Genomic DNA, 18,395 nt, shown 5'->3' on the forward strand with positions numbered 1-18,395 from the left:
TGTGTGCTTTGTGCTCCTTTGCCCTGTTCAAATGATGAAAGGAAATAAAGTTTGTATTTTATCCAACTACCTGTGGTAAAAAGTGATGGGAACAGTGTTTGTAATTTCTTCTACTTTTTCAGTGACACAAAGTTCAAGCTGCTTATCTAATTGGTGAAAATGCAATGTCTGTTTATCACCCTCACTTTGACTATATATGTTGTAGCAAGAGATTGTTTCTCGCTTACGGCCATACCAGCCTGGGTACGCCCGATCTCGTCTGATCTCGGAAGCTAAGCAGGGTCGGGCCTGGTTAGTACTTGGATGGGAGACCGCCTGGGAATACCAGGTGCTGTAAGCATTTTGTCCACGAGGGTGTGCTCTTGCACTATTTCATCAGCAACACTGCCTTGTATTAAGCATTTAATGATGAATTGACTAAATGTCTGTTTTATCAGACTCACTTTGACTATATATGTTGTAGCAAGAGATTGTTTCTCGCTTACGGCCATACCAGCCTGGGTACGCCCGATCTCGTCTGATCTCGGAAGCTAAGCAGGGTCGGGCCTGGTTAGTACTTGGATGGGAGACCGCCTGGGAATACCAGGTGCTGTAAGCATTTTGTCCACGAGGGTGTGCCCCTGCACTATTTCATCAGCAACACTGCCTTGTAGTAAGCATTTAATGATGAATTGACTAAATGCAGCTTCCTGCCTTTTTAATAGGATCAAATTTCCTTGTGTTTTCAATTAGCATCTGCCTTGTATTTATAAGACAAACAAGAATATTGTTGCTGAATGCAGCTTGTGTGTGCTTTGTGCTCCTTTGCCCTGTTCAAATGATGAAAGGAAATAAAGTTTGTATTTTATCCAACTACCTGTGCTAAAAAGTGATGGGAACAGTGTTTGTAATTTCTTCTACTTTTTCAGTGACACAAAGTTCAAGCTGCTTATCTAATTGGTGAAAATGCAATGTCTGTTTATCACACTCACTTTGACTATATATGTTGTAGCAAGAGATTGTTTCTCGCTTACGGCCATACCAGCCTGGGTACCCCCGATCTCGTCTGATCTCGGAAGCTAAGCAGGGTCGGGCCTGGTTAGTACTTGGATGGGAGACCGCCTGGGAATACCAGGTGCTGTAAGCATTTTGTCCACGAGGGTGTGCTCTTGCACTATTTCATCAGCAACACTGCCTTGTATTAAGCATTTAATGATGAATTGACTAAATGTCTGTTTTATCAGACTCACTTTGACTATATATGTTGTAGCAAGAGATTGTTTCTCGCTTACGGCCATACCAGCCTGGGTACCCCCGATCTCGTCTGATCTCGGAAGCTAAGCAGGGTCGGGCCTGGTTAGTACTTGGATGGGAGACCGCCTGGGAATACCAGGTGCTGTAAGCATTTTGTCCACGAGGGTGTGCTCTTGCACTATTTCATCAGCAACACTGCCTTGTATTAAGCATTTAATGATGAATTGACTAAATGTCTGTTTTATCAGACTCACTTTGACTATATATGTTGTAGCAAGAGATTGTTTCTCGCTTACGGCCATACCAGCCTGGGTACGCCCGATCTCGTCTGATCTCGGAAGCTAAGCAGGGTCGGGCCTGGTTAGTACTTGGATGGGAGACCGCCTGGGAATACCAGGTGCTGTAAGCATTTTGTCCACGAGGGTGTGCCCCTGCACTATTTCATCAGCAACACTGCCTTGTAGTAAGCATTTAATGATGAATTGACTAAATGCAGCTTCCTGCCTTTTTAATAGGATCAAATTTCCTTGTATTTTCAATTAGCATCTGCCTTGTATTTATAAGACAAACAAGAATATTGTTGCTGAATGCAGCTTGTGTGTGCTTTGTGCTCCTTTGCCCTGTTCAAATGATGAAAGGAAATAAAGTTTGTATTTTATCCAACTACCTGTGCTAAAAAGTGATGGGAACAGTGTTTGTAATTTCTTCTACTTTTTCAGTGACACAAAGTTCAAGCTGCTTATCTAATTGGTGAAAATGCAATGTCTGTTTATCACACTCACTTTGACTATATATGTTGTAGCAAGAGATTGTTTCTCGCTTACGGCCATACCAGCCTGGGTACGTCTGATCTCGGAAGCTAAGCAGGGTCGGGCCTGGTTAGTACTTGGATGGGAGACCGCCTGGGAATACCAGGTGCTGTAAGCATTTTGTCCACGAGGGTGTGCTCTTGCACTATTTCATCAGCAACACTGCCTTGTATTAAGCATTTAATGATGAATTGACTAAATGTCTGTTTTATCAGACTCACTTTGACTATATATGTTGTAGCAAGAGATTGTTTCTCGCTTACGGCCATACCAGCCTGGGTACGCCCGATCTCGTCTGATCTCGGAAGCTAAGCAGGGTCGGGCCTGGTTAGTACTTGGATGGGAGACCGCCTGGGAATACCAGGTGCTGTAAGCATTTTGTCCACGAGGGTGTGCCCCTGCACTATTTCATCAGCAACACTGCCTTGTAGTAAGCATTTAATGATGAATTGACTAAATGCAGCTTCCTGCCTTTTTAATAGGATCAAATTTCCTTGTGTTTTCAATTAGCATCTGCCTTGTATTTATAAGACAAACAAGAATATTGTTGCTGAATGCAGCTTGTGTGTGCTTTGTGCTCCTTTGCCCTGTTCAAATGATGAAAGGAAATAAAGTTTGTATTTTATCCAACTACCTGTGCTAAAAAGTGATGGGAACAGTGTTTGTAATTTCTTCTACTTTTTCAGTGACACAAAGTTCAAGCTGCTTATCTAATTGGTGAAAATGCAATGTCTGTTTATCACCCTCACTTTGACTATATATGTTGTAGCAAGAGATTGTTTCTAGCTTACGGCCATACCAGCCTGGGTACGCCCGATCTCGTCTGATCTCGGAAGCTAAGCAGGGTCGGGCCTGGTTAGTACTTGGATGGGAGACCGCCTGGGAATACCAGGTGCTGTAAGCATTTTGTCCACGAGGGTGTGCTCTTGCACTATTTCATCAGCAACACTGCCTTGTATTAAGCATTTAATGATGAATTGACTAAATGTCTGTTTTATCAGACTCACTTTGACTATATATGTTGTAGCAAGAGATTGTTTCTCGCTTACGGCCATACCAGCCTGGGTACGCCCGATCTCGTCTGATCTCGGAAGCTAAGCAGGGTCGGGCCTGGTTAGTACTTGGATGGGAGACCGCCTGGGAATACCAGGTGCTGTAAGAATTTTGTCCACGAGGGTGTGCCCCTGCACTATTTCATCAGCAACACTGCCTTGTAGTAAGCATTTAATGATGAATTGACTAAATGCAGCTTCCTGCCTTTTTAATAGGATCAAATTTCCTTGTGTTTTCAATTAGCATCTGCCTTGTATTTATAAGACAAACAAGAATATTGTTGCTGAATGCAGCTTGTGTGTGCTTTGTGCTCCTTTGCCCTGTTCAAATGATGAAAGGAAATAAAGTTTGTATTTTATCCAACTACCTGTGCTAAAAAGTGATGGGAACAGTGTTTGTAATTTCTTCTACTTTTTCAGTGACACAAAGTTCAAGCTGCTTATCTAATTGGTGAAAATGCAATGTCTGTTTATCACACTCACTTTGACTATATATGTTGTAGCAAGAGATTGTTTCTCGCTTACGGCCATACCAGCCTGGGTACCCCCGATCTCGTCTGATCTCGGAAGCTAAGCAGGGTCGGGCCTGGTTAGTACTTGGATGGGAGACAGCCTGGGAATACCAGGTGCTGTAAGCATTTTGTCCACGAGGGTGTGCTCTTGCACTATTTCATCAGCAACACTGCCTTGTATTAAGCATTTAATGATGAATTGACTAAATGTCTGTTTTATCAGACTCACTTTGACTATATATGTTGTAGCAAGAGATTGTTTCTCGCTTACGGCCATACCAGCCTGGGTACGCCCGATCTCGTCTGATCTCGGAAGCTAAGCAGGGTCGGGCCTGGTTAGTACTTGGATGGGAGACCGCCTGGGAATACCAGGTGCTGTAAGCATTTTGTCCACGAGGGTGTGCCCCTGCACTATTTCATCAGCAACACTGCTTTGTAGTAAGCATTTAATGATGAATTGACTAAATGCGGCTTCCTGCCTTTTTAATAGGATCAAATTTCCTTGTGTTTTCAATTAGCATCTGCCTTGTATTTATAAGACAAACAAGAATATTGTTGCTGAATGCAGCTTGTGTGTGCTTTGTGCTCCTTTGCCCTGTTCAAATGATGAAAGGAAATAAAGTTTGTATTTTATCCAACTACCTGTGCTAAAAAGTGATGGGAACAGTGTTTGTAATATCTTCTACTTTTTCAGTGACACAAAGTTCAAGCTGCTTATCTAATTGGTGAAAATGCAATGTCTGTTTATCACACTCACTTTGACTATATATGTTGTAGCAAGAGATTGTTTCTCGCTTACGGCCATACCAGCCTGGGTACGTCTGATCTCGGAAGCTAAGCAGGGTCGGGCCTGGTTAGTACTTGGATGGGAGACCGCCTGGGAATACCAGGTGCTGTAAGCATTTTGTCCACGAGGGTGTGCTCTTGCACTATTTCATCAGCAACACTGCCTTGTATTAAGCATTTAATGATGAATTGACTAAATGTCTGTTTTATCAGACTCACTTTGACTATATATGTTGTAGCAAGAGATTGTTTCTCGCTTACGGCCATACCAGCCTGGGTACGCCCGATCTCGTCTGATCTCGGAAGCTAAGCAGGGTCGGGCCTGGTTAGTACTTGGATGGGAGACCACCTGGGAATACCAGGTGCTGTAAGCATTTTGTCCACGAGGGTGTGCCCCTGCACTATTTCATCAGCAACACTGCCTTGTAGTAAGCATTTAATGATGAATTGACTAAATGCAGCTTCCTGCCTTTTTAATAGGATCAAATTTCCTTGTGTTTTCAATTAGCATCTGCCTTGTATTTATAAGACAAACAAGAATATTGTTGCTGAATGCAGCTTGTGTGTGCTTTGTGCTCCTTTGCCCTGTTCAAATGATGAAAGGAAATAAAGTTTGTATTTTATCCAACTACCTGTGGTAAAAAGTGATGGGAACAGTGTTTGTAATTTCTTCTACTTTTTCAGTGACACAAAGTTCAAGCTGCTTATCTAATTGGTGAAAATGCAATGTCTGTTTATCACCCTCACTTTGACTATATATGTTGTAGCAAGAGATTGTTTCTAGCTTACGGCCATACCAGCCTGGGTACGCCCGATCTCGTCTGATCTCGGAAGCTAAGCAGGGTCGGGCCTGGTTAGTACTTGGATGGGAGACCGCCTGGGAATACCAGGTGCTGTAAGCATTTTGTCCACGAGGGTGTGCTCTTGCACTATTTCATCAGCAACACTGCCTTGTATTAAGCATTTAATGATGAATTGACTAAATGTCTGTTTTATCAGACTCACTTTGACTATATATGTTGTAGCAAGAGATTGTTTCTCGCTTACGGCCATACCAGCCTGGGTACGCCCGATCTCGTCTGATCTCGGAAGCTAAGCAGGGTCGGGCCTGGTTAGTACTTGGATGGGAGACCGCCTGGGAATACCAGGTGCTGTAAGAATTTTGTCCACGAGGGTGTGCCCCTGCACTATTTCATCAGCAACACTGCCTTGTAGTAAGCATTTAATGATGAATTGACTAAATGCAGCTTCCTGCCTTTTTAATAGGATCAAATTTCCTTGTGTTTTCAATTAGCATCTGCCTTGTATTTATAAGACAAACAAGAATATTGTTGCTGAATGCAGCTTGTGTGTGCTTTGTGCTCCTTTGCCCTGTTCAAATGATGAAAGGAAATAAAGTTTGTATTTTATCCAACTACCTGTGCTAAAAAGTGATGGGAACAGTGTTTGTAATTTCTTCTACTTTTTCAGTGACACAAAGTTCAAGCTGCTTATCTAATTGGTGAAAATGCAATGTCTGTTTATCACACTCACTTTGACTATATATGTTGTAGCAAGAGATTGTTTCTCGCTTACGGCCATACCAGCCTGGGTACCCCCGATCTCGTCTGATCTCGGAAGCTAAGCAGGGTCGGGCCTGGTTAGTACTTGGATGGGAGACAGCCTGGGAATACCAGGTGCTGTAAGCATTTTGTCCACGAGGGTGTGCTCTTGCACTATTTCATCAGCAACACTGCCTTGTATTAAGCATTTAATGATGAATTGACTAAATGTCTGTTTTATCAGACTCACTTTGACTATATATGTTGTAGCAAGAGATTGTTTCTCGCTTACGGCCATACCAGCCTGGGTACGCCCGATCTCGTCTGATCTCGGAAGCTAAGCAGGGTCGGGCCTGGTTAGTACTTGGATGGGAGACCGCCTGGGAATACCAGGTGCTGTAAGCATTTTGTCCACGAGGGTGTGCCCCTGCAGTATTTCATCAGCAACACTGCTTTGTAGTAAGCATTTAATGATGAATTGACTAAATGCAGCTTCCTGCCTTTTTAATAGGATCAAATTTCCTTGTGTTTTCAATTAGCATCTGCCTTGTATTTATAAGACAAACAAGAATATTGTTGCTGAATGCAGCTTGTGTGTGCTTTGTGCTCCTTTGCCCTGTTCAAATGATGAAAGGAAATAAAGTTTGTATTTTATCCAACTACCTGTGCTAAAAAGTGATGGGAACAGTGTTTGTAATATCTTCTACTTTTTCAGTGACACAAAGTTCAAGCTGCTTATCTAATTGGTGAAAATGCAATGTCTGTTTATCACACTCACTTTGACTATATATGTTGTAGCAAGAGATTGTTTCTCGCTTACGGCCATACCAGCCTGGGTACGCCCGATCTCGTCTGATCTCGGAAGCTAAGCAGGGTCGGGCCTGGGTAGTACTTGGATGGGAGACCGCCTGGGAATACCAGGTGCTGTAAGCATTTTGTCCACGAGGGTGTGCTCTTGCACTATTTCATCAGCAACACTGCCTTGTATTAAGCATTTAATGATGAATTGACTAAATGTCTGTTTTATCAGACTCACTTTGACTATATATGTTGTAGCAAGAGATTGTTTCTCGCTTACGGCCATACCAGCCTGGGGGCGCTAATCCTTGATTGGAGAAGTGACGACAGGTGCGAGTAATTGAGCTGTGAGTGTTTGCTTGAGAGTGTTTGCTCGAGAGCTATTTTCGTTTCCTTTTTGGATTTTGCAATATAATTTATTGTTTTTTCATTTGGATAGTTTTTAGTTTTGTTTAGTTTTCCCCCCCTGCAGTTTTGCTGCCTGGGGGAGGTTTTTTCGCTCTCATTTTTGATTTACAATGACGGACAACATGGCAACGACAAACGGAATGGACAAGGACAACGAAAATGCGCAACGGAAGGAAAACGAAAAAGGAGGAATGAAATATGGAAAAGAATACACGGTGGCAATTGAGTTGGTGGGAGAAGAAAAGGTGACGACGATGGAATTACTACGAGCAATTAAGGAGACGTGTGGAGAGGTGGTGGGATGCCGAATGAAAGGAGATAAGAAATATGAAATTACGATGAGAAACGGAAAAGGTAAAGAACGGCTAATGGACGGTATACGGATAAAGGACAACAAGATACTGGCGAGAGATGTGAATATTAATGAATTGGTGGTGTCTTTTATGAATCTACCGGTATATATAGAAGATAAAGTTATACTGGACAAGTTGAGAAGCTGGGGAGTAACGGCCGTATCGGAGATAAGGAGGAGAGTTTGGCCTGGAACGGAGGTGGTTGACGGAACAAGGTTCTGTAAAGTTAAATTTACGGAAAAAGTCACATCATTGCCATATTCCACAAAAATTGAGACGCTGGAGGGAGCTGAATACTTTAGGGTGATCCATGACAAGCAGGTCAGAGTTTGTCGATTGTGCATACAACCGGGGCACATAGTTAAAGATTGCCCTGAATTCAAGTGTTTCAAGTGCGGCAATCAAGGCCATTATGCGAGAGAGTGTGTCGGAGAGAAGGAAAGGAATGTTTGTGGAAGATGCAGAAAGAGATTGGCGGAGTGCAACTGTGGAGAAGTTATGACGGGAGAGGGGAGTCAAGTACTATTCGAGGAAGCAGTTGTATCGTCGCAAGAAGGAGAAGAAGATGGAGGAGAGGATGTGGTGGAAGGTGGAGAGACGGAGGAAGGAAGAAGGGAGAAGAAGGAAGACCAGAAGATTAATGAAATTGGGAGCAGTATGGATTCGGAAATAAGAAGATGGAGTTTTCAGGAGGAGAGGGGAAGTGGACTGGGGGGAAGCACGGGGGACTCACGGGTTTTGGGGGAAAGCACAGCACAAACAAGTACCTCGGGGGGTGAAGAAATGGAGAGGGTTTTAAGTTTATTGACAATAACGGAGACGGGTATGAACACGGGGAACACAACGACGACTACACGAGAGACGGAGATGAACATTCCAGAAACGGCGGAGAACATGGGGAGCACAACGAACATTCCAGAATCGGCGATGAACGCGGGGAGCACAACGAGCATTCCAGAATCGGCGATGAACACGGGGAGCACAACGGACGAGGGTGTAAAGAAGAAAAGTTGGCTGGATGAAATGGACTTGGAGGAGATATCGGACTCGGATGATGGGGAAAAGTTTGAAAGAATGAGAGGAGGATACAGGAAGAGGAAAGCAGCGGAGGGGGGGGAGAGAAAGGGTGGAAGAGGAAAGAAACTGGATAAAAGGTAGAGGATAATGAAATTATATTTTATAATTTTATTATTTATTAGTATGGTAACAATAATGTCGATAAATGCGAATGGGTTGAGAACAATAGGAAAATTTAATAGAATAGTACACATAAAGAATTCTGATATTTTATGTATTCAAGAGACGCACTGGGATAATATGTGTGTTTTAGAAGTTCAGAAAATATGGAGGGATTTTATTTATGTAAACAATGGTAGGGGGAATTCATGTGGGGTTGCAATTTTAATAAGGAAGGATGTAGTAGAAAATGTGAAGAAGATATATAATGATAATAATGGGAGGATTTTAATTTTAGATTTTGAATATATGAGTAGGGTTTTTAGGATTATAAATATTTATGCGCCGAATAATGAAATAGAGAGAAGGAATTTATTTTTAGAATTAGCGAAATGGTGCAAGGGAAACTGTATTTTAGTTGGGGATTTTAATGTAAAAATGGATAGACTAGATATGACAAGGGGAGCTATTTTTAGAAGTGACGTATCTAGGGGGGTTTTAAGGAAGATGATGGTTGAAAACAATTTAATTGATATATGGAGGGAGGAGAATCCTAATAAGAGAGAATTTTCTAGAAGGCAGGTGGTTTTAGGGGAATTGAAACAGACACGGATAGATTTGGTTTTAGTAAATGAAGGGTCAAGGAATTTTATGAAGGATATTAAATATATTTTTACAACTTTTAGTGATCATGCTGGGTTAACATTTTCGGTGGGGTTAGATAAGGAAAGGAAAGGGGGGGGAATATGGTGTATGAATGCAGGGTATCTAGGTGATGAGGAATACGGGAAACAACTTAAATCTTTGATAGAACATGAAATGGAGGATAAGCAAAAAGGGAATGATAAGTGCAAGTGGTGGGAAAATGTTAAAGAAAAAATAAAAGTTTTTAGTATTAGATATGCAAGGAAGAAGAGGAGTAGGATGACAAGAGCAGAAAATTATTTAAGAACAAAATTGAATGAAGAAATGAAGAAATGTGATAGTGATCCTGATTATACTATTGAAAAGTTTTTAGATTTAAAAGAAAAATTGAGCAAATGTGAAATAGATAAGTGTAAGGGTGCAATTATAAGAAGTAGGGCAAAATATGTTTTAGAAGGGGAGAAATGTACGTCGTTTTTTCTTGGTTTAGAGAAAACTAAACAGACGAAATCATATATTAGTGAGATTGAAAATGTAAAGGGTGAAGTGGTAAATGATTATGTTGAGATATTAGAAACAGTACAGAATTTTTATAAGGATTTATTTAAGAAAGGGGAGGTGGATGAGGGGTGTGTAAAAGAGATTTTAAGTAGTGTGGATGTGCAAATTGGTGTTGAGGATAAGCAAATGTGTGATAGGGAGATAACAATGGATGAAGTGAAAGATGCAATTAAGGGTTTACAAATAAATAAAAGTCCTGGAGTGGATGGACTAATTGCAGAGTTTTATAAAATGTATGAAAGTATTTTAGCACCTATTTTATTAGAAGTATATCAATATATGGAAGACAATAATACTGTTTTAGATTCCATGGTGACAGGGCTGATATCGATTTTATATAAAAATAAGGGGAGTAAATTGAAATTAGAAAATTATAGGCCAATTAGTTTATTAAACTCAGATTATAAGATTTTAGCTAAGATACTGGCAAATAGGATGAAGATGGTTTTAAATGATATTATAGCACCTACACAAAATTATAGTGTGCCTGGAAGAGATATAGCAGATACCATAACTACACTTAGAGATGTGATAAATAAAATGAATAACGACAAGATGGGGGGGATTGTTTTAAGTATAGATTTTAATAAAGCTTTTGACAGGGTGGAACATGATTTTATGTTTAGGGTACTGGAAAAGTATGGGTTTGGAAATGGAATTATAAGATGGATAAAATTATTATATAGAAAGGCTAAAAGTAGGGTTAAATGTAATGGGGTTTTAACAGATTCTTTTATTCTTGAGAGATCAGTGAGACAGGGGTGCCCTTTATCAGCTTTATTGTTTGTTTTATCGGTAGAACCCTTAGCGGCATACCTTAAAAAAGATCTTTTTATAAATTGTGTAGAGACTCCGCAAGGAGGTTTTAGTTTAATTCATCAATATGCAGACGATACAACAATAACAGTTAGAGATGAGGGTAGTGTTAAAAGGGTGATGGAGTGTTTTAAAGTATATGAGAAAGCCTCAGGAGCAAAAGTGAATATGGAGAAGTCAGTAATAATGTATGTTGGGAAGAATAATGAGGGGATTTTTCCTTTTAAGGTGGTAAATGATTATTTTAAGGTGTTAGGTGTGTTTTTAGGGGTGAAGGAACAAGAAGCTAGGGATCTGACATGGAGTGGGGTTATAAACAAAGTTAGGAAGGTGGTAAATATGTGGAGGGGGAGGGCTTTGAAATTAAAAGGGAAAGTAATTGTTGTAAATTCCTTGCTGATGTCAATTTTTATTCATGTAATGAACGTTTTAGATGTACCAGAATGGGTTTTATCTGAAATGAATACGATTTTAGTTGATTTTTTATGGGATGGGAAAGGAGCGAAAATTTCTTTTAAAACTTTGATTGCAGGTTATGAGGAGGGGGGTTTGAAGTTGGTAGATTTAAATGTGAGGAAAAAAGCAATTAGAGTTAAAATGGTACGAAAATATTTATATGGTGAACTAGATTATGGATGGAAAAGATTTTTTAAAGAGTATTTGCAGGAGGTTGGGAGGATGGGGGAAAATGGTTTATTAATGTGTATGAGAAAAGAAATGTTAGCTAATATACCATTGTTTTATAGAGAAGTGTTTGAGGCTTGGGGGGAGTTTTTACCAAATATTTATTATGAGTGTACCATTTTAGACAATATTTTAAATCAGCCAATTTTCTTAAATCCCAAGATACAATATAATAATAAGATGTTGTTTTGTAAATATTTTATGAGGGCTGGGATGAGACAGATTGGGGATATTTTATACGAGGTCATTCCAGGTTTTCTTCCTGTACAAGCGATTTATGATAATGTTTGTGAAGTGGAAGATGAAATGAGCAAAACTACAGTAGATAATATGTATAAGAGAATTTTAGGGTGTATTCCTGAAGAATGGGTGCTTTTAATAAATACAGAGGTGGTTGAGAGAGCTAAGGGTTTACCGGTTTTATATTATGAAAGTAATGGGGAGAAACATGTTTTATCAGGTTTGAAAGTTAAAAAGATTTATGAAAAATGTATTTTAAGAGAGATAAAAGCTCCTGCTTCAGAAAAAGTGTGGTCTAGGGTATTTGTAAATATAGATGTAAAATCAATATGGAAGAATGTCAATGTAAAATATAATTCTATAGAATGTGAAGATAATGATTTTAAATTGAAACATAATAGGATTTTTACGAACGTGGTTTTACATCAAATAAATAGAGACATTAAAAGAGAATGTGATATTTGTGGTACGGAGGCGGAAAATTTTATGCACTTTTTTATTGAATGTAGTAGATTACAAGGGTTTCATGAGTTTATAAAGGGGCTTTTAGAACAACATTGGGGAGAAGATATTGTAAATGGGGTTGAGTGGAGGAGGTTGTTTCTATTTGGTATAAATGGAAAAAGCAAAGTTTTTAATATTAATTTGATGAATTTTGTTCTTAGCCATGCTAGATACGCTGTAAGACAAAGAAGGAATTTAGGACATTATGAAGGGAAAATTGTGAGTGTGGAGGTTTTATTTAAAAGTATTTTAGAGAAAGATATTGAACTAATATATAAATATGGAGGATGTAATTTTGAAAAACTGTTTGTGTGGGGGAGCACTTTTATCGAAATTGATCAAAATGGAAAACTTGTTTTTAATTATTAATTGGTTTTAGTGGATGATTGTGTTTATTTTAATTGGTTTTATTTTCTTTTCTTTTTTGATTTTGTAAAAGGATGAATTGTTCATCCTTTTTTATTATTATTGTTTGAATATTGTAAATATTATGTGTTTTTTCATAATAAAAGATAAAAAAAAAAAAGGTACGCCCGATCTCGTCTGATCTCGGAAGCTAAGCAGGGTCGGGCCTGGTTAGTACTTGGATGGGAGACCACCTGGGAATACCAGGTGCTGTAAGCATTTTGTCCACGAGGGTGTGCCCCTGCACTATTTCATCAGCAACACTGCCTTGTAGTAAGCATTTAATGATGAATTGACTAAATGCAGCTTCCTGCCTTTTTAATAGGATCAAATTTCCTTGTGTTTTCAATTAGCATCTGCCTTGTATTTATAAGACAAACAAGAATATTGTTGCTGAATGCAGCTTGTGTGTGCTTTGTGCTCCTTTGCCCTGTTCAAATGATGAAAGGAAATAAAGTTTGTATTTTATCCAACTACCTGTGCTAAAAAGTGATGGGAACAGTGTTTGTAATTTCTTCTACTTTTTCAGTGACACAAAGTTCAAGCTGCTTATCTAATTGGTGAAAATGCAATGTCTGTTTATCACACTCACTTTGACTATATATGTTGTAGCAAGAGATTGTTTCTCGCTTACGGCCATACCAGCCTGGGTACGCCCGATCTCGTCTGATCTCGGAAGCTAAGCAGGGTCGGGCCTGGTTAGTACTTGGATGGGAGACCGCCTGGGAATACCAGGTGCTGTAAGCATTTTGTCCACGAGGGTGTGCTCTTGCACTATTTCATCAGCAACACTGCCTTGTATTAAGCATTTAATGATGAATTGACTAAATGTCTGTTTTATCAGACTCACTTTGACTATATATGTTGTAGCAAGAGATTGTTTCTCGCTTACGGCCATACCAGCCTGGGTACGCCCGATCTCGTCTGATCTCGGAAGCTAAGCAGGGTCGGGCCTGGTTAGTACTTGGATGGGAGACCGCCTGGGAATACCAGGTGCTGTAAGAATTTTGTCCACGAGGGTGTGCCCCTGCACTATTTCATCAGCAACACTGCCTTGTAGTAAGCATTTAATGATGAATTGACTAAATGCAGCTTCCTGCCTTTTTAATAGGATCAAATTTCCTTGTGTTTTCAATTAGCATCTGCCTTGTATTTATAAGACAAACAAGAATATTGTTGCTGAATGCAGCTTGTGTGTGCTTTGTGCTCCTTTGCCCTGTTCAAATGATGAAAGGAAATAAAGTTTGTATTTTATCCAACTACCTGTGCTAAAAAGTGATGGGAACAGTGTTTGTAATTTCTTCTACTTTTTCAGTGACACAAAGTTCAAGCTGCTTATCTAATTGGTGAAAATGCAATGTCTGTTTATCACACTCACTTTGACTATATATGTTGTAGCAAGAGATTGTTTCTCGCTTACGGCCATACCAGCCTGGGTACCCCCGATCTCGTCTGATCTCGGAAGCTAAGCAGGGTCGGGCCTGGTTAGTACTTGGATGGGAGACAGCCTGGGAATACCAGGTGCTGTAAGCATTTTGTCCACGAGGGTGTGCTCTTGCACTATTTCATCAGCAACACTGCCTTGTATTAAGCATTTAATGATGAATTGACTAAATGTCTGTTTTATCAGACTCACTTTGACTATATATGTTGTAGCAAGAGATTGTTTCTCGCTTACGGCCATACCAGCCTGGGTACGCCCGATCTCGTCTGATCTCGGAAGCTAAGCAGGGTCGGGCCTGGTTAGTACTTGGATGGGAGACCGCCTGGGAATACCAGGTGCTGTAAGCATTTTGTCCACGAGGGTGTGCCCCTGCACTATTTCATCAGCAACACTGCTTTGTAGTAAGCATTTAATGATGAATTGACTAAATGCGGCTTCCTGCCTTTTTAATAGGATCAAATTTCCTTGTGTTTTCAATTAGCATCTGCCTTGTATTTATAAGACAAACAAGAATATTGTTGCTGAATGCAGCTTGTGTGTGCTTTGTGCTCCTTTGCCCTGTTCAAATGATGAAAGGAAATAAAGTTTGTATTTTATCCAACTACCTGTGCTAAAAAGTGATGGGAACAGTGTTTGTAATATCTTCTACTTTTTCAGTGACACAAAGTTCAAGCTGCTTATCTAATTGGTGAAAATGCAATGTCTGTTTATCACACTCACTTTGACTATATATGTTGTAGCAAGAGATTGTTTCTCGCTTACGGCCATACCAGCCTGGGTACGTCTGATCTCGGAAGCTAAGCAGGGTCGGGCCTGGTTAGTACTTGGATGGGAGACCGCCTGGGAATACCAGGTGCTGTAAGCATTTTGTCCACGAGGGTGTGCTCTTGCACTATTTCATCAGCAACACTGCCTTGTATTAAGCATTTAATGATGAATTGACTAAATGTCTGTTTTATCAGACTCACTTTGACTATATATGTTGTAGCAAGAGATTGTTTCTCGCTTACGGCCATACCAGCCTGGGTACGCCCGATCTCGTCTGATCTCGGAAGCTAAGCAGGGTCGGGCCTGGTTAGTACTTGGATGGGAGACCACCTGGGAATACCAGGTGCTGTAAGCATTTTGTCCACGAGGGTGTGCCCCTGCACTATTTCATCAGCAACACTGCCTTGTAGTAAGCATTTAATGATGAATTGACTAAATGCAGCTTCCTGCCTTTTTAATAGGATCAAATTTCCTTGTGTTTTCAATTAGCATCTGCCTTGTATTTATAAGACAAACAAGAATATTGTTGCTGAATGCAGCTTGTGTGTGCTTTGTGCTCCTTTGCCCTGTTCAAATGATGAAAGGAAATAAAGTTTGTATTTTATCCAACTACCTGTGGTAAAAAGTGATGGGAACAGTGTTTGTAATTTCTTCTACTTTTTCAGTGACACAAAGTTCAAGCTGCTTATCTAATTGGTGAAAATGCAATGTCTGTTTATCACCCTCACTTTGACTATATATGTTGTAGCAAGAGATTGTTTCTAGCTTACGGCCATACCAGCCTGGGTACGCCCGATCTCGTCTGATCTCGGAAGCTAAGCAGGGTCGGGCCTGGTTAGTACTTGGATGGGAGACCGCCTGGGAATACCAGGTGCTGTAAGCATTTTGTCCACGAGGGTGTGCTCTTGCACTATTTCATCAGCAACACTGCCTTGTATTAAGCATTTAATGATGAATTGACTAAATGTCTGTTTTATCAGACTCACTTTGACTATATATGTTGTAGCAAGAGATTGTTTCTCGCTTACGGCCATACCAGCCTGGGTACGCCCGATCTCGTCTGATCTCGGAAGCTAAGCAGGGTCGGGCCTGGTTAGTACTTGGATGGGAGACCGCCTGGGAATACCAGGTGCTGTAAGAATTTTGTCCACGAGGGTGTGCCCCTGCACTATTTCATCAGCAACACTGCCTTGTAGTAAGCATTTAATGATGAATTGACTAAATGCAGCTTCCTGCCTTTTTAATAGGATCAAATTTCCTTGTGTTTTCAATTAGCATCTGCCTTGTATTTATAAGACAAACAAGAATATTGTTGCTGAATGCAGCTTGTGTGTGCTTTGTGCTCCTTTGCCCTGTTCAAATGATGAAAGGAAATAAAGTTTGTATTTTATCCAACTACCTGTGCTAAAAAGTGATGGGAACAGTGTTTGTAATTTCTTCTACTTTTTCAGTGACACAAAGTTCAAGCTGCTTATCTAATTGGTGAAAATGCAATGTCTGTTTATCACACTCACTTTGACTATATATGTTGTAGCAAGAGATTGTTTCTCGCTTACGGCCATACCAGCCTGGGTACCCCCGATCTCGTCTGATCTCGGAAGCTAAGCAGGGTCGGGCCTGGTTAGTACTTGGATGGGAGACAGCCTGGGAATACCAGGTGCTGTAAGCATTTTGTCCACGAGGGTGTGCTCTTGCACTATTTCATCAGCAACACTGCCTTGTATTAAGCATTTAATGATGAATTGACTAAATGTCTGTTTTATCAGACTCACTTTGACTATATATGTTGTAGCAAGAGATTGTTTCTCGCTTACGGCCATACCAGCCTGGGTACGCCCGATCTCGTCTGATCTCGGAAGCTAAGCAGGGTCGGGCCTGGTTAGTACTTGGATGGGAGACCGCCTGGGAATACCAGGTGCTGTAAGCATTTTGTCCACGAGGGTGTGCCCCTGCAGTATTTCATCAGCAACACTGCTTTGTAGTAAGCATTTAATGATGAATTGACTAAATGCAGCTTCCTGCCTTTTTAATAGGATCAAATTTCCTTGTGTTTTCAATTAGCATCTGCCTTGTATTTATAAGACAAACAAGAATATTGTTGCTGAATGCAGCTTGTGTGTGCTTTGTGCTCCTTTGCCCTGTTCAAATGATGAAAGGAAATAAAGTTTGTATTTTATCCAACTACCTGTGCTAAAAAGTGATGGGAACAGTGTTTGTAATATCTTCTACTTTTTCAGTGACACAAAGTTCAAGCTGCTTATCTAATTGGTGAAAATGCAATGTCTGTTTATCACACTCACTTTGACTATATATGTTGTAGCAAGAGATTGTTTCTCGCTTACGGCCATACCAGCCTGGGTACGCCCGATCTCGTCTGATCTCGGAAGCTAAGCAGGGTCGGGCCTGGGTAGTACTTGGATGGGAGACCGCCTGGGAATACCAGGTGCTGTAAGCATTTTGTCCACGAGGGTGTGCTCTTGCACTATTTCATCAGCAACACTGCCTTGTATTAAGCATTTAATGATGAATTGACTAAATGTCTGTTTTATCAGACTCACTTTGACTATATATGTTGTAGCAAGAGATTGTTTCTCGCTTACGGCCATACCAGCCTGGGGGCGCTAATCCTTGATTGGAGAAGTGACGACAGGTGCGAGTAATTGAGCTGTGAGTGTTTGCTTGAGAGTGTTTGCTCGAGAGCTATTTTCGTTTCCTTTTTGGATTTTGCAATATAATTTATTGTTTTTTCATTTGGATAGTTTTTAGTTTTGTTTAGTTTTCCCCCCCTGCAGTTTTGCTGCCTGGGGGAGGTTTTTTCGCTCTCATTTTTGATTTACAATGACGGACAACATGGCAACGACAAACGGAATGGACAAGGACAACGAAAATGCGCAACGGAAGGAAAACGAAAAAGGAGGAATGAAATATGGAAAAGAATACACGGTGGCAATTGAGTTGGTGGGAGAAGAAAAGGTGACGACGATGGAATTACTACGAGCAATTAAGGAGACGTGTGGAGAGGTGGTGGGATGCCGAATGAAAGGAGATAAGAAATATGAAATTACGATGAGAAACGGAAAAGGTAAAGAACGGCTAATGGACGGTATACGGATAAAGGACAACAAGATACTGGCGAGAGATGTGAATATTAATGAATTGGTGGTGTCTTTTATGAATCTACCGGTATATATAGAAGATAAAGTTATACTGGACAAGTTGAGAAGCTGGGGAGTAACGGCCGTATCGGAGATAAGGAGGAGAGTTTGGCCTGGAACGGAGGTGGTTGACGGAACAAGGTTCTGTAAAGTTAAATTTACGGAAAAAGTCACATCATTGCCATATTCCACAAAAATTGAGACGCTGGAGGGAGCTGAATACTTTAGGGTGATCCATGACAAGCAGGTCAGAGTTTGTCGATTGTGCATACAACCGGGGCACATAGTTAAAGATTGCCCTGAATTCAAGTGTTTCAAGTGCGGCAATCAAGGCCATTATGCGAGAGAGTGTGTCGGAGAGAAGGAAAGGAATGTTTGTGGAAGATGCAGAAAGAGATTGGCGGAGTGCAACTGTGGAGAAGTTATGACGGGAGAGGGGAGTCAAGTACTATTCGAGGAAGCAGTTGTATCGTCGCAAGAAGGAGAAGAAGATGGAGGAGAGGAT

The 18,395-nt window shown here is 40.6% G+C and overlaps 26 non-coding genes and 3 pseudogenes across 26 annotated transcripts; all 29 read left to right on the forward strand.

The window, feature by feature from the left end:
* The first annotated feature begins 221 nt into the window (after nt 1–221).
* On the forward strand, nt 222–340 carry LOC145857055 (5S ribosomal RNA). The gene has a single exon (XR_014377946.1). It is a non-coding gene; the product is annotated as a 5S ribosomal RNA (ribosomal RNA).
* A 139-nt stretch (nt 341–479) lies between these two features.
* Nucleotides 480–598, forward strand: LOC145857056 (5S ribosomal RNA). Its single transcript, XR_014377947.1, has one exon. It is a non-coding gene; the product is annotated as a 5S ribosomal RNA (ribosomal RNA).
* A 409-nt stretch (nt 599–1,007) lies between these two features.
* Nucleotides 1,008–1,126, forward strand: LOC145881841 (5S ribosomal RNA). Its single transcript, XR_014393410.1, has one exon. It is a non-coding gene; the product is annotated as a 5S ribosomal RNA (ribosomal RNA).
* Nucleotides 1,127–1,265: 139 nt separating this feature from the next.
* On the forward strand, nt 1,266–1,384 carry LOC145881843 (5S ribosomal RNA). The gene has a single exon (XR_014393412.1). It is a non-coding gene; the product is annotated as a 5S ribosomal RNA (ribosomal RNA).
* Nucleotides 1,385–1,523: 139 nt separating this feature from the next.
* LOC145857057 (5S ribosomal RNA) lies at nt 1,524–1,642 on the forward strand. The gene has a single exon (XR_014377948.1). It is a non-coding gene; the product is annotated as a 5S ribosomal RNA (ribosomal RNA).
* Nucleotides 1,643–2,051: 409 nt separating this feature from the next.
* On the forward strand, nt 2,052–2,160 carry LOC145853447 (uncharacterized; annotated as a pseudogene).
* A 139-nt stretch (nt 2,161–2,299) lies between these two features.
* LOC145857058 (5S ribosomal RNA) lies at nt 2,300–2,418 on the forward strand. The gene has a single exon (XR_014377949.1). It is a non-coding gene; the product is annotated as a 5S ribosomal RNA (ribosomal RNA).
* A 409-nt stretch (nt 2,419–2,827) lies between these two features.
* On the forward strand, nt 2,828–2,946 carry LOC145857059 (5S ribosomal RNA). The gene has a single exon (XR_014377950.1). It is a non-coding gene; the product is annotated as a 5S ribosomal RNA (ribosomal RNA).
* A 139-nt stretch (nt 2,947–3,085) lies between these two features.
* LOC145884595 (5S ribosomal RNA) lies at nt 3,086–3,204 on the forward strand. Its single transcript, XR_014396173.1, has one exon. It is a non-coding gene; the product is annotated as a 5S ribosomal RNA (ribosomal RNA).
* Nucleotides 3,205–3,613: 409 nt separating this feature from the next.
* On the forward strand, nt 3,614–3,732 carry LOC145850799 (5S ribosomal RNA). The gene has a single exon (XR_014372647.1). It is a non-coding gene; the product is annotated as a 5S ribosomal RNA (ribosomal RNA).
* Nucleotides 3,733–3,871: 139 nt separating this feature from the next.
* Nucleotides 3,872–3,990, forward strand: LOC145857060 (5S ribosomal RNA). The gene has a single exon (XR_014377951.1). It is a non-coding gene; the product is annotated as a 5S ribosomal RNA (ribosomal RNA).
* Nucleotides 3,991–4,399: 409 nt separating this feature from the next.
* Nucleotides 4,400–4,508, forward strand: LOC145853448 (uncharacterized; annotated as a pseudogene).
* A 139-nt stretch (nt 4,509–4,647) lies between these two features.
* On the forward strand, nt 4,648–4,766 carry LOC145882863 (5S ribosomal RNA). Its single transcript, XR_014394433.1, has one exon. It is a non-coding gene; the product is annotated as a 5S ribosomal RNA (ribosomal RNA).
* Nucleotides 4,767–5,175: 409 nt separating this feature from the next.
* On the forward strand, nt 5,176–5,294 carry LOC145857061 (5S ribosomal RNA). The gene has a single exon (XR_014377952.1). It is a non-coding gene; the product is annotated as a 5S ribosomal RNA (ribosomal RNA).
* A 139-nt stretch (nt 5,295–5,433) lies between these two features.
* On the forward strand, nt 5,434–5,552 carry LOC145884596 (5S ribosomal RNA). The gene has a single exon (XR_014396174.1). It is a non-coding gene; the product is annotated as a 5S ribosomal RNA (ribosomal RNA).
* A 409-nt stretch (nt 5,553–5,961) lies between these two features.
* Nucleotides 5,962–6,080, forward strand: LOC145850800 (5S ribosomal RNA). Its single transcript, XR_014372648.1, has one exon. It is a non-coding gene; the product is annotated as a 5S ribosomal RNA (ribosomal RNA).
* Nucleotides 6,081–6,219: 139 nt separating this feature from the next.
* LOC145857062 (5S ribosomal RNA) lies at nt 6,220–6,338 on the forward strand. Its single transcript, XR_014377953.1, has one exon. It is a non-coding gene; the product is annotated as a 5S ribosomal RNA (ribosomal RNA).
* Nucleotides 6,339–6,747: 409 nt separating this feature from the next.
* On the forward strand, nt 6,748–6,866 carry LOC145857598 (5S ribosomal RNA). Its single transcript, XR_014378497.1, has one exon. It is a non-coding gene; the product is annotated as a 5S ribosomal RNA (ribosomal RNA).
* Nucleotides 6,867–13,151: 6,285 nt separating this feature from the next.
* On the forward strand, nt 13,152–13,270 carry LOC123733996 (5S ribosomal RNA). The gene has a single exon (XR_006764339.1). It is a non-coding gene; the product is annotated as a 5S ribosomal RNA (ribosomal RNA).
* Nucleotides 13,271–13,409: 139 nt separating this feature from the next.
* Nucleotides 13,410–13,528, forward strand: LOC123733967 (5S ribosomal RNA). The gene has a single exon (XR_006764310.2). It is a non-coding gene; the product is annotated as a 5S ribosomal RNA (ribosomal RNA).
* Nucleotides 13,529–13,937: 409 nt separating this feature from the next.
* LOC123733995 (5S ribosomal RNA) lies at nt 13,938–14,056 on the forward strand. Its single transcript, XR_006764338.2, has one exon. It is a non-coding gene; the product is annotated as a 5S ribosomal RNA (ribosomal RNA).
* Nucleotides 14,057–14,195: 139 nt separating this feature from the next.
* On the forward strand, nt 14,196–14,314 carry LOC123733994 (5S ribosomal RNA). Its single transcript, XR_006764337.1, has one exon. It is a non-coding gene; the product is annotated as a 5S ribosomal RNA (ribosomal RNA).
* Nucleotides 14,315–14,723: 409 nt separating this feature from the next.
* On the forward strand, nt 14,724–14,832 carry LOC123733993 (uncharacterized; annotated as a pseudogene).
* Nucleotides 14,833–14,971: 139 nt separating this feature from the next.
* Nucleotides 14,972–15,090, forward strand: LOC123734071 (5S ribosomal RNA). The gene has a single exon (XR_014394444.1). It is a non-coding gene; the product is annotated as a 5S ribosomal RNA (ribosomal RNA).
* A 409-nt stretch (nt 15,091–15,499) lies between these two features.
* Nucleotides 15,500–15,618, forward strand: LOC123733992 (5S ribosomal RNA). The gene has a single exon (XR_006764335.1). It is a non-coding gene; the product is annotated as a 5S ribosomal RNA (ribosomal RNA).
* A 139-nt stretch (nt 15,619–15,757) lies between these two features.
* Nucleotides 15,758–15,876, forward strand: LOC123733991 (5S ribosomal RNA). Its single transcript, XR_006764334.2, has one exon. It is a non-coding gene; the product is annotated as a 5S ribosomal RNA (ribosomal RNA).
* Nucleotides 15,877–16,285: 409 nt separating this feature from the next.
* Nucleotides 16,286–16,404, forward strand: LOC123733990 (5S ribosomal RNA). Its single transcript, XR_006764333.2, has one exon. It is a non-coding gene; the product is annotated as a 5S ribosomal RNA (ribosomal RNA).
* Nucleotides 16,405–16,543: 139 nt separating this feature from the next.
* On the forward strand, nt 16,544–16,662 carry LOC123733989 (5S ribosomal RNA). Its single transcript, XR_006764332.1, has one exon. It is a non-coding gene; the product is annotated as a 5S ribosomal RNA (ribosomal RNA).
* Nucleotides 16,663–17,071: 409 nt separating this feature from the next.
* On the forward strand, nt 17,072–17,190 carry LOC123733957 (5S ribosomal RNA). Its single transcript, XR_006764300.2, has one exon. It is a non-coding gene; the product is annotated as a 5S ribosomal RNA (ribosomal RNA).
* Nucleotides 17,191–18,395: the final 1,205 nt, after the last annotated feature.

This window comes from Salmo salar, chromosome 08, assembly GCF_965601325.2.
Source record: "Salmo salar chromosome 08, fSalSal1, whole genome shotgun sequence".
In the NCBI taxonomy this organism is placed as follows: Eukaryota; Metazoa; Chordata; class Actinopteri; order Salmoniformes; family Salmonidae; genus Salmo; species Salmo salar.